This window comes from Apis dorsata, unplaced genomic scaffold (genome assembly GCF_000469605.1).
Source record: "Apis dorsata unplaced genomic scaffold, Apis dorsata 1.3 scaffold_269, whole genome shotgun sequence".
Taxonomy (NCBI): domain Eukaryota; kingdom Metazoa; phylum Arthropoda; class Insecta; order Hymenoptera; family Apidae; genus Apis; species Apis dorsata.
In genome coordinates this window covers 216,688-227,202 of record NW_006263547.1, presented here as the reverse complement: position 1 = coordinate 227,202, position 10,515 = coordinate 216,688, and the positions used below count along the sequence as shown (strand labels likewise).

Here is a 10,515-nt window from a genome sequence, read left to right as displayed (position 1 = left end):
GGGAAAATTAATCGATTACGTTTTTTTTTTTTTTTTTTTGAAAATTTGAAGTTTTTTTGCTCTCCGCTTTGATACTTTGTTCCTTTTCAGAATTGAATTTTTGAGTTGTGCACGAGTTATTGTATATAACGAGCGAAGAATAGAGTTTCTTCTCGATTATTTGAAATTCGGTGTTGATGATGCAACAATTTTATTTATCGTCCAGAACTATATGGAAATTTCTGGCACAATGAAATCGTGCTCGATTGTTATTGTATAAGCTTGATTTATTACTACCTGTGGTTTTGATGAAGCAATTCATCCCTGCCTTTAAGGATCGTTTTTAATTACTCCAAAGAAAACTCTGTCTATCCTTCAATTACTCCAATCAGAGCGGAGAATCAAAGAGAAAAATATTACAATAGTCGTGCTAACTAGAAGACTGAATAATCAATAATGATAGATTCTTTTTAAATTGTTAATTAATTCGTGCAATAATAATTTATAAGACAAATTGTACGTATATTATTATTAATATTCGTTATAAATTACAGGTACTCTTCTCCACAATTTCCACAATAGATAGATTTCGAAAAAATAAATACACACGAGTTTCATCGAACTCGTCCTATTTAACGAAATATATTTCGAAACGCGTTGGAAGGAGAAGGAACGAAGGGAGAAGGGGAAGGAATCGGAGACAGTGATTCGTGAATTTAATTCGTGCGAAAAAAAAGAGGGACGCCAGAGGGGTTGGAGTAGGAGTTTCCACCCCCGATATCTTGAAATTCACGAGCCATCGCCGCGAGCAAATCTTTGGAATTAGCGGATTAGTCGGGTAATGCCAATCTATCGTTTTACGAGCTGACGTGATCGCAATAAAACTTTTTCATCCACTCGTTACGAGCCGGCGATAAATCGAGGCGACATTAGAATTTTCCTCCTCCCAACGTTGGAACAATGTTAAACGATCTATCCGGTGACGCGTACCCGGCCAGTGAATTAAACGCGGTGTAAAACAATAAAAAGCCTTTTCATCTTGCCTCAGTGTCTCCCAACGTGGCCCGTTACGATTTTCAATATTTTCAACGAAGATTAACGAACGAACGTTACGTTACGCCGTCCTTTTTGTTCCAAAATACCACCAAGCTGGAAATGAATATATTTTTTTGCTTCGAGAAGTTAAAAGCAGCAAGATAAAATTAACCTGTGATTTTTAATTTTTTTTCAAGGGAGCATTGATGAATGACGTTGCGTTTTATTGGTAGATATGGTCGAAGGTGAAGAAATTTTGCTTCGAGAAGTTAAGAGGAGGACGATAAAAATAATCTGTGATTTTTAATTTTAATTTTTTTTCAAGGGAACATTAATGAATAATGTGTGAAATTTTGCTTCGAGAAGTTAAGAGGAGGATAATAAAAGCAATAACCTGTGATTTTTAATTTTAATTTTTTTTCAAGCGAACATTGATGAATAATGTTGCGTTTTATTGGTAAATATGGGCGAAGGTGAAGAAATTTTGAGAAATTAAAGAGGACGATAAAAGGAATAACCTGTGATTTTTAATTTTAATTTTTTTTCAAGGGAGCATTGATGAATAATGTGTGAAATTTTGCTTCGAGAAATTAAGAGAAGGATAATAAAAGGAATAACCTGTGATTTTTAATTTTAATTTTTTTTCAAGGGAGCATTGATAAATAATGTTTTGGTAGATATGGTCAAAAGTGAAGAAATTTTGTTTCGAGAAGTTAAGAGGAGGATAAAAGGAACCTTTGATTTTTAATTTTAATTTTTTTTCAAGGGAGCATTGATGAATGATGTTGCGTTTTATTGGTAGAAGATGAAAGTGAAGAGATTTTGTTTGAGAAATGAGATATGAGTTGCAATTTTAATATTTTTAGGGAAGAATAAATAAAGATAAACGTAAATTTCTTTTTCTTTTTTTTAAAAAGCTCTCGGATGAGGAATAATAATTAACGATTGGTAATTTTAATATTCTCAGGATAGAATTAACAAATAATGTTAAGATCGTTACTTTATTGCTGATATAATCAAAAAATATTTATTGTTTAAATTAGGAATAGAAAAGTTTGATATTTTGAAAGTAAGTTAAAAAATTATACTTGAATCGTCAACTCGTATTAAAATTGTCAACTCATTGTAGATTATTACCCTAATCTACACTACTCATATATTTCACAAATTAATCTTTCCATTTCTATCATAAGAGATCTAATATACCTTTCTACATAATTTTATGTATACATTTCAGTTATTTTTCGCGTCTCGAGGAAACTTGTACATCTTTACATCTTGTTAAAAAATGAAATTTCGATTCGTGAAAGATTGAGAAACACTGATTTCGTATCCGAATCGTGGACGAGAGGATCCGTTCGTTACCCCTTTGCGCGGGGAATAATGAACATTAATTGCTCGAGTTTTCGGCAGCCTCTCGCCGTCTCGTCGGCCAGAAAATGTTAATGTTACTTTTGCTATTCGCCGACGCGAAATGGTCGTCTTTCGCAATTATGACGGGATTAATAATCCTGCTCTCCCGAGGAAGGGTTGAAGTTAAACGCGAAAAAGAAGAAGAAGAAAAAAAAAGGAAAGGAAAGGAAAGGAAAGGAAAGGAAAGGAAAAAAAATACGCAACGAGTGGTCGAATCTCCTCGACCGTGAGGCGGCCGTGTGTTTACCACGATGGATGAAAGAGGAGGGGGGAGGGGAGATCCTCGATGGAATTCTAACTTTTTCCCCGCCGCTGCGTGGGGGACGCGAAGGAGAGGAGGGGGAGGGGTGGACGAAGGTTTGAAAAATTCGAAAGTACGCGGAATCAAAAAGCGGAACCTCATTACAAGTTGAAATGGAATTTCCAGTTACCGCTTGACGGATATATGGTATTTTATGCGTAATGCACGACGAAATTTTCCACGATGGATGGAATTCTACGATTCCATCCGTGGAAATAAATTTTCTTCCTTTCCTTCCCGGGTACGCTTCGCCCGCTTCTTTGAAAAAAATTTGGCTGGAAAAGGTAGCACAAGGCGAGATATAATTATTCGGCTTTTATGATTTCTTTGGGGATGTGACGTTCGTAATAATAATTCGATAAAGTTCCCCCAAACTTTTTATCATTATCTAAAAACTATTAAATTTCGAATAATAACGAAATTCTTGTGGAATTCGGGAAATATATAAATGGAATCGTATAAATTACGAAACACTCGTTTAATTATTATTATTCGACGTCTGTCGTGATACATTTGCAAATGGACACGATATTCCAAAAAAAAAAAAAAAAAAGAAGAAAAAGAAATATCGCTATTCACAATTTCTTAACTTATTTATCGTGGTGTATTGGAAAAGAGCCGAGGCCTGTATCGCTTAATAATTCCGCGGATTCCGCTCATCCTCCTCATTCTTTCGCCAACAAGAATCAACCCCTCCGCCCTCCACCTCCGCCAAAGACACACCCGGGCATAATATTCGATATTAAACCCCCTGGAAATCCTCGCGGAAAAGTAGATTATCCACGGCGCAAGATAAACACGGTTTCCCTTCCAAGGTTGAAAGAAAATTGCGAGTTACCGTGAGGTAGAGGAGATATACCGTCTCGTAACACCTTTTGATCCAATGGCCACCGAGACAGATTAAAATCATGTGAAACCTTCCTCCTTTCCTGCGAGAAAAACGTCCTTCCTTTTTTTTTTTCCTTCCTTCCTTCCTTCTTTCTTTCTTTCTTTCTTTCTTTCTTCCTTTTCCTTTTTCTTTTCTGGTGACAGCGTTTCTTCATAAGCTTTCTCAATTTAAACCGTGGAGTTTATACACCCAGGAAGAAGGAAGAAGGGAGGGGATCCCGGGTTGCAAAGATGCGAAGTTCCAACAGGAAAAGCCGGGGAAATTGAACGTTGGCATCCGAGGCAATTAACCCAAAGGTGGTTACGAATAACCATCATTTTCAGAAAACGGGATTGCGCCCTGTAAGGATTATTATACAGGTGAGCGCAAAGTTTCCGGCCCGAAACTTTCGGGCAATTTCAAGGTTGTTCCCGGGAAAATTGGATTTATGGGAGGAGGGAGGGAAGTTTTCTTACCAATCACGTTTTAAAATCGATAATAATAATACTGGGATCGGAAGAATTTTGAAGATTAATCATAATTGTCTGCTCTTTGTCCCTCGAATGGAACGGGGGAGGGGGATGACGATCGTGTCTCGATTTGTAATTTTAGATTTTTCGCCCTGAGCGAGTTTTTTTAAGGATTAATTTTAGTCGTTCGAGTTTTGAATAGTTAAAAGATTTCATAAGTAAGAATGTAGAAGTAGGAACGGTGTATTTATAATCGGGTGTAGGAAGGGAACTTGAATATTTCATAGATGGATTATGTAGGAATAAGGTGAAAAAAATATTACTGTTATATTTTTTAATTGGTCGATCTTTTTTTTTTTTTAGGTATAAGGGTTATATGTAATTACAAGGAAGAAGAATCTTTAACTAATTAAATAATCCATCTAAATTATAAATTTGTTCGTTTTTCGAGAAATGGGATTTAATTAATCTTAATTCTGAATTCAATAAGAAATTCTCGGAGAATAGAGAAATAATGTCGCTTTAACTTTGACAATGTAATGAAATTGCGAGCGACCTTTGACTCGTTGATCGTTTCGCTAAAGTCTAATTACAAGAAATTAAGAGCAGACAGCAACTTAGACAATAATAATTTCTTTCTTTTCTTCATCCTCAAATAAATTATGAACGATCATTTATAATTGATCTAATATATAGTGCATAGTGGACTGTTAAACATCAACATCCTTGCAACACCCCAAAATTCACATTTAAAAAATACAACAAATTTACAAATTTATTATTCATCTATAAATTAAAATTCAGCACCACAATATTCCAATCAAAAATTTACATTTAAACGCATTTATTATTTATATTCCAAATTAAAATTTATAAATAGATTCACCAACATTTCCTTGACGCAACATTCCATTCCAAAATTCACATTTTTCAAACACATTTGGAAAGTATATATATTTAATTTTCAAATTTATTATTACTAATTACTATTTGTCTTCAAATTAAGATTTATAAATCACTTCCACTGTAAACTACAATAGATTCAGCACCAAAATTTCTTTCACAAAACATTCCAATTCAAAATTCACATTTTTCAAACATATTTAGAAAATACGTATATTTACAATTCATTTGAAATTACAATTGGCTCAACACCACTATGCAAGCATTCCCCAATATTTCTTACCACAAGGTTTTTTAACATTCCAAAATTTAAACACATTTATACTGCAAATTAAGACTCAGCACCAAAATTTCCTTCACGCAACATTCCAATTCAAAATTCAGATTTTCAAAAAAAAAAAAGGAACACGTTTGGAATCTGCAATTCATTCTTCGAAATGAGATTACAATCGGCTCGACATCACCGTGCAACCAACCAAGCATTCCCCAATATTTCTTACCGCAAGTTTCCGATCCAAAATTCAACGGATGTTCTGCCGTTGGAGAATAAATTGACGGTAACCGAATCAAGCGGGTCAAAAAAAAAAAAAAAAAAAAGAAGAAAAAAAAAAAGGAAAACGTTTGGAATCTGCAATTCCTTCTTTGAAATGAGATTACAATCGGCTCGCAATCCCCGTGCAACCAACCAAGCATTCCCCAATATTTCTTACCACACGGTTTTTTAACATTCCAAAATTTAAAGACATTTATACTGCAAATTAAGACTCAGCACCAAAATTTCCTTCACGCAACATTCCAATTCAAAATTCAGCTTTTCAAAAAAAAAAAAGGAACCCGTTTGGAATCTGCAATTCCTTCTTTGAAATGAGATTACAATCGGCTCGCAATCCCCGTGCAACCAACCAAGCATTCCCCAATATTTCTTACCGCAAGTTTCCGATCCAAAATTCAACGGAAGTTCTGCCGTTGGAGAATAAATTGGCGGTAACCGAATCAAGCGGGGCAAAAAAAAAAAAAAAAGAAAGAAGAAGAAGAAGAAGAAGAAAGAAAGGAAAAAAGAGAGGAAAAAAAAATTGCATCGCCACTTGCACACCCGTTTCCAAGGTGAATCGAGGAGAAGAGCACTTCTCTAATAAAATTACCTCCGCTCGGTCGCAGTTCATCCGGGAAGAGCTCGAAGGCCATTCTCCGCCTTTGAATAACTTAAGGGATGGCGGCACCGTTTTCTCCGTACCCCTTTCACCCCCACGTTTTCCCTCCCAGCCCAGTTCACTTCCACTGTAAACATTTGCACAACTTTCACTCGGCTCCTCGTCCCCTCCCTCCTCCTCGTTCACGGTTCATCTGCGAAGCGGTTGACGTAATCGTTTATCCTGCACTTACGAACAATTTGCTCCAACTCTGCTCCTCCTTATCGATAAGATCGATAATCGTTCGTATGAGATAAGATAATTTCAAAATTCCTTGTCTCTCTCTCTCTTTCTCTCTCTTTTTTCTCGTAATTGATCGTCTCGACGAATAACGTTGTTTTCAAACAAATAATTGTTACGTCGAAAGATATTTGTATCCTTCCTATCTGTTCTGTTTTAATCGGTTTTTTAAAAGATATGGAAAGAAAGAAAGTTTACGTTACATTGGAAAGAGAGAGAAAGAGAAATAAATAGTAAATATCTGAAAACTTTTTACACTTTATTTGAAAATTGATTTTGAATAATTTATTTTCTAATTTATCTTTCAGAGATGGAAGGATGTATTTTAACCGTTAACCAAAATATCAGACGCGATATTTTTCCTAAATTAAATTTAATTTTACAGGAACAAACTCGTCCCTTAAATTCCTATTCTCGTGATTTTAGATTAAAAGGAAATGTACATGTACAAATAAAATAAGTTTTCATCGAATTTATTTTTATGGATGAAATTGTTGTAAAGAGGGCAAAGGATTCAAAAAAAATAGAAAATCCATTCGAACTGAATCGACTTGGAAAAACGAAACGAGTGCTCGAGCAAAATCGATCTTTCTTTCTTTTCTTTCGAAACGACAGGTGGACGTTTCCCCTCCCTGCGTTCTCGTAGCAAAATCGGTTGGCATCGTTTAAACATTATCGCGTCCAATGTACAGAGAGATGAAGGAAACGTAAATCACAATGCTCGCGTATCGTCCACCGTGCTGTCATTCGAACCGGTGATTATCATTAATCGCGCGATATTAATGGGGGTTTCTGAAACCCGTGCAGGGACGATGTTTCATTGAACGTTGTATGGAAAAGGGTTACGTATAATAATGGTAAAATCTCAGAGGGGAACGTATCCATTGAATTCGACGGTTGAACGGAATAGCATCGTTAAGGATAATAGGTAAAATATATTTCTACGAAAGCCTCTCAAATTTTCTCAAATTTTCAAATGGTCAGGATTAAATATTTCCTCGTGGCGAAAATCATCTTTACGAGATCCCTTTCCTTCCAACATCGAAATTATCCAAATAATGGATCGATTTCTCCACGCGGTACGAAATAAACTTCTCTCATCTGTGAAACATCCGCGTACGATTTGGCAAAGGAAAAGGGATGGAAAAGGGTTACATGGTAAAATTTGAGAGGAAGTATCCATTGAATTCGACGTTGAACGTAATTAGGATGCTAGAATATGTTTCCGCAAAAGTGTCAAATTTTCAGAAAAGATCGAAAATCTTCAAAGGATCGGAATTAAATATTTCCAAGAATTATTTTTTAATTGAAATTATCCAAATACCAGATCGATCTTCCACAGTATCTTTTGAAAGATCGTATTGATGATGATTTGCGAGCTCGATGTCGAATTAAGACAAAAATGAAGTGGAAGAGTTCCAAAGTCCGTTCGACTTTTTAAAATCTTACATGATTTCAATTCAAATCGACAAATAAAATGATTAATTTATTTTAGCATAAGAAGTGCAATTAAATTTAGAATTTAATCATATTAGTGATATTTAATAAATAATAATTTTAAATTAATTTATCAATTATAATAATAGTTAGGATTTTAAATAAGGGTTACTTCTTTTTTCTTCTCTTGAACATCGTTGGAACGAAAATCATTTTATGATGTAACCAAGATCGAAAAGGATCTAATAAAACTCGATACGAATTTCGATTTCTCCAATCGCGGGACAAAAATAAACGATCCTCGTCCCACGGATCGCGAGAGAATCGCAAAACGATTGTGAAAAGCTCGGTGATACTTTGATCGATGAGAAGTGTATTCGCTTCGCTCCCGAAACCGCTTCTCGTCTCGTCCATATAATCCACTTTTCCACTTGCGAACAATGCCTGGTGTCTACGCCTGGCGCCATGTTCGCCAACGACAAAAACACGCGAAACTGTCGTCTACCATCGTCCCACAATGTATATGGTAATTCACTTATTGTCTCGCAGAGTGAGACGCTAATGAATCATACAAGTATAATTCAACTGATCCAATTCTAGTGAGTTGCCACGATTCAAACGTCCCACCCTCTATCCTCCCCTCCCCTTATTCCCCATTTCTCCCCCTTTTCTTCCCTTCTCTCTCCTTTTCTTCCCTCCTCCGCTGTTTCCTCCACTTCTTCTCTCAGTGGCCAATGTTTTGATGGTGTTTCGTAGCCGATCCTTCCATATTTTTCATCCTGTTCTCTCGATGATTTCGACCCCCTCTCTCTTTTTCCCTCAGACGCGTTGCATCAATATTAATTTTCGAGCAATGAGTCGTCGACGAATTTGTTCATAATGTTAGGGATGAAAATTGGAGAAGAAAGGAATTAATTCGTATTCTTGAGAAGAAAGAGAAATTGTATATTTAGGTTAGGTCGAGTCAAAGATATATAAGATGTGATTGACGAGGGGAATGTATTTTTGTGGTTGAAATCTGGAAAGAGGATTAAAAGAAATTTTTGAGAGAGGAGGAGGATTGATGAGATTAATGTATTTTTACGGTGACGGAATTTGTATGTGGTTTGGTTGGAATTTTATTATTCAAGATGAGATCGAAAACTGGTGAAAACAACGTATTTTCGTTGAAATCTCGAAAGAGGAGTGTATACGGAAGAATATAAGATTTATGAAATTTTTTTCTTTTTCTTTCAAGAAATTATAGAAATATTTTCGTAGAGTTCTAAAATTAAAAATATTCGAGAAATAATAATATAATCCCGACAATTTCCAAGATTTTTTTCCAAATAAAAATAACTTTTCCCTCTGAAATATCTCCAAATCATAATAATAACGATATTTTAGAACGTGTGCGCACCTTTCCACTTTGCTGCTCCCCTCCCTCCCCTCCCCCTTTTATTCCTCGTTTAATTTTCCACGTGTTCAAAGATTCTTTGCGAGTCAAAGGCGACATCAATAATGAATAGAAGCTTCCAAGAATTTTTCAATTCAATCAAACAAACTCTTCTTTACAAACCCTCCTTTATTTTCTTCTCTCGAATCCGCTCGCTTCCCCTTTTCACAAATCTGCTTCCATTCGACTTTTCTTTTTTTTCTTTCTCTTTTTTATCTTCGAATTAACATCCTCTCTCGTTCTCTCTTTCTCTCTCTCTCTCTCTCTCTCTCTTCTTCTCGCTTCACGCATTTTATTCACCGTCCACCATTGCATAGACTTCGCCCAGAATTTCGTAATAAGCAAACTTTACGACACACCCTGGTGCTCCTCCACCCACCCACCTGTGTGTACCAAGGTTTATTCTCTCTGTTATTCTTAAATTAGAGCGTTTCGCGAACAAATGCACGGAACTGGGACGAAAGCGGGGACAAGGGGTTGGAACAAAAATTTTATTCACGACGTCGCTCGGCGAGAAGTAATTTTTTATATTTAACGTAAACTTTTTTTTTTTTTTTCCTTTTCCTCCACCTTCGCTATGGCTATGTCGGTTTTTTAATTAAATTAAGAGTTAATTGGATTTCGGTATTTCAACCATCTCTCACTTACACCGATGGACAAAGTGTAAAGGGGAAATTAATGAAATCTTACATATCGTGCTTATGATGCGACGAAAAGTCTCAAGATTCTCTCCTTTTTTTTTTTTTTTTTTTCTACTTTTTGGCATGTTCGAGTTTTCGTGCATGGAATAAAAAAATTTTTTCGAAATGCACGAGAAAGTAGAGTTCGTGAAACCTTTGAGAAATATTATATTCACGTGATAGAAAATGTTTTCTTTTCTTTTTTTTTTTTTCTTTGGGAATGGATAAATAAAGAAGTAGAAATTAACATTGATATGAAACACCAATGTTCCATTCGGTATGAAAATATAGAATAATGGTTTAGTAAAGTAAAGAAATTTTTTTTATAATATTCTGTCTATTTATACATCTTCGTATAAATCGAAAACTATAAAAGTTTTCCAATATTATATATTGAGAAGGTATTTAATAATTTTCCTATAGAATTCCTATTTCACACGCAAGATATGAAATCTTTTTCACGCAGACCGTTCCACGTGTTTCTTTCTACTTCATCAAATTCTCAAATCTTCGTTTCTCGCTATGCGAGCCAAATAAAATAAAATAAATATCTTCGCGAAAATA

At 35.3% G+C, this 10,515-nt stretch overlaps 1 protein-coding gene across 9 annotated transcripts in view; it reads left to right on the top strand.

The window, feature by feature from the left end:
- Window positions 1-10,515, top strand: part of LOC102680125 (uncharacterized RNA-binding protein C3H8.09c-like) — a 323,287-nt gene that overhangs the window by 178,725 nt on the left and 134,047 nt on the right. Inside the window, exon 1 of one of the 9 annotated variants that reach the window (XM_031510954.1) lies at window positions 649-817. The exons of the other annotated variants lie outside the window; for them this stretch is intronic. The gene's annotated coding sequence lies outside the window, so the exon portion shown is untranslated. Of the gene's footprint in view, window positions 1-648; window positions 818-10,515 lie in introns of those variants that run through there. 9 annotated transcript variants of the gene reach the window in all.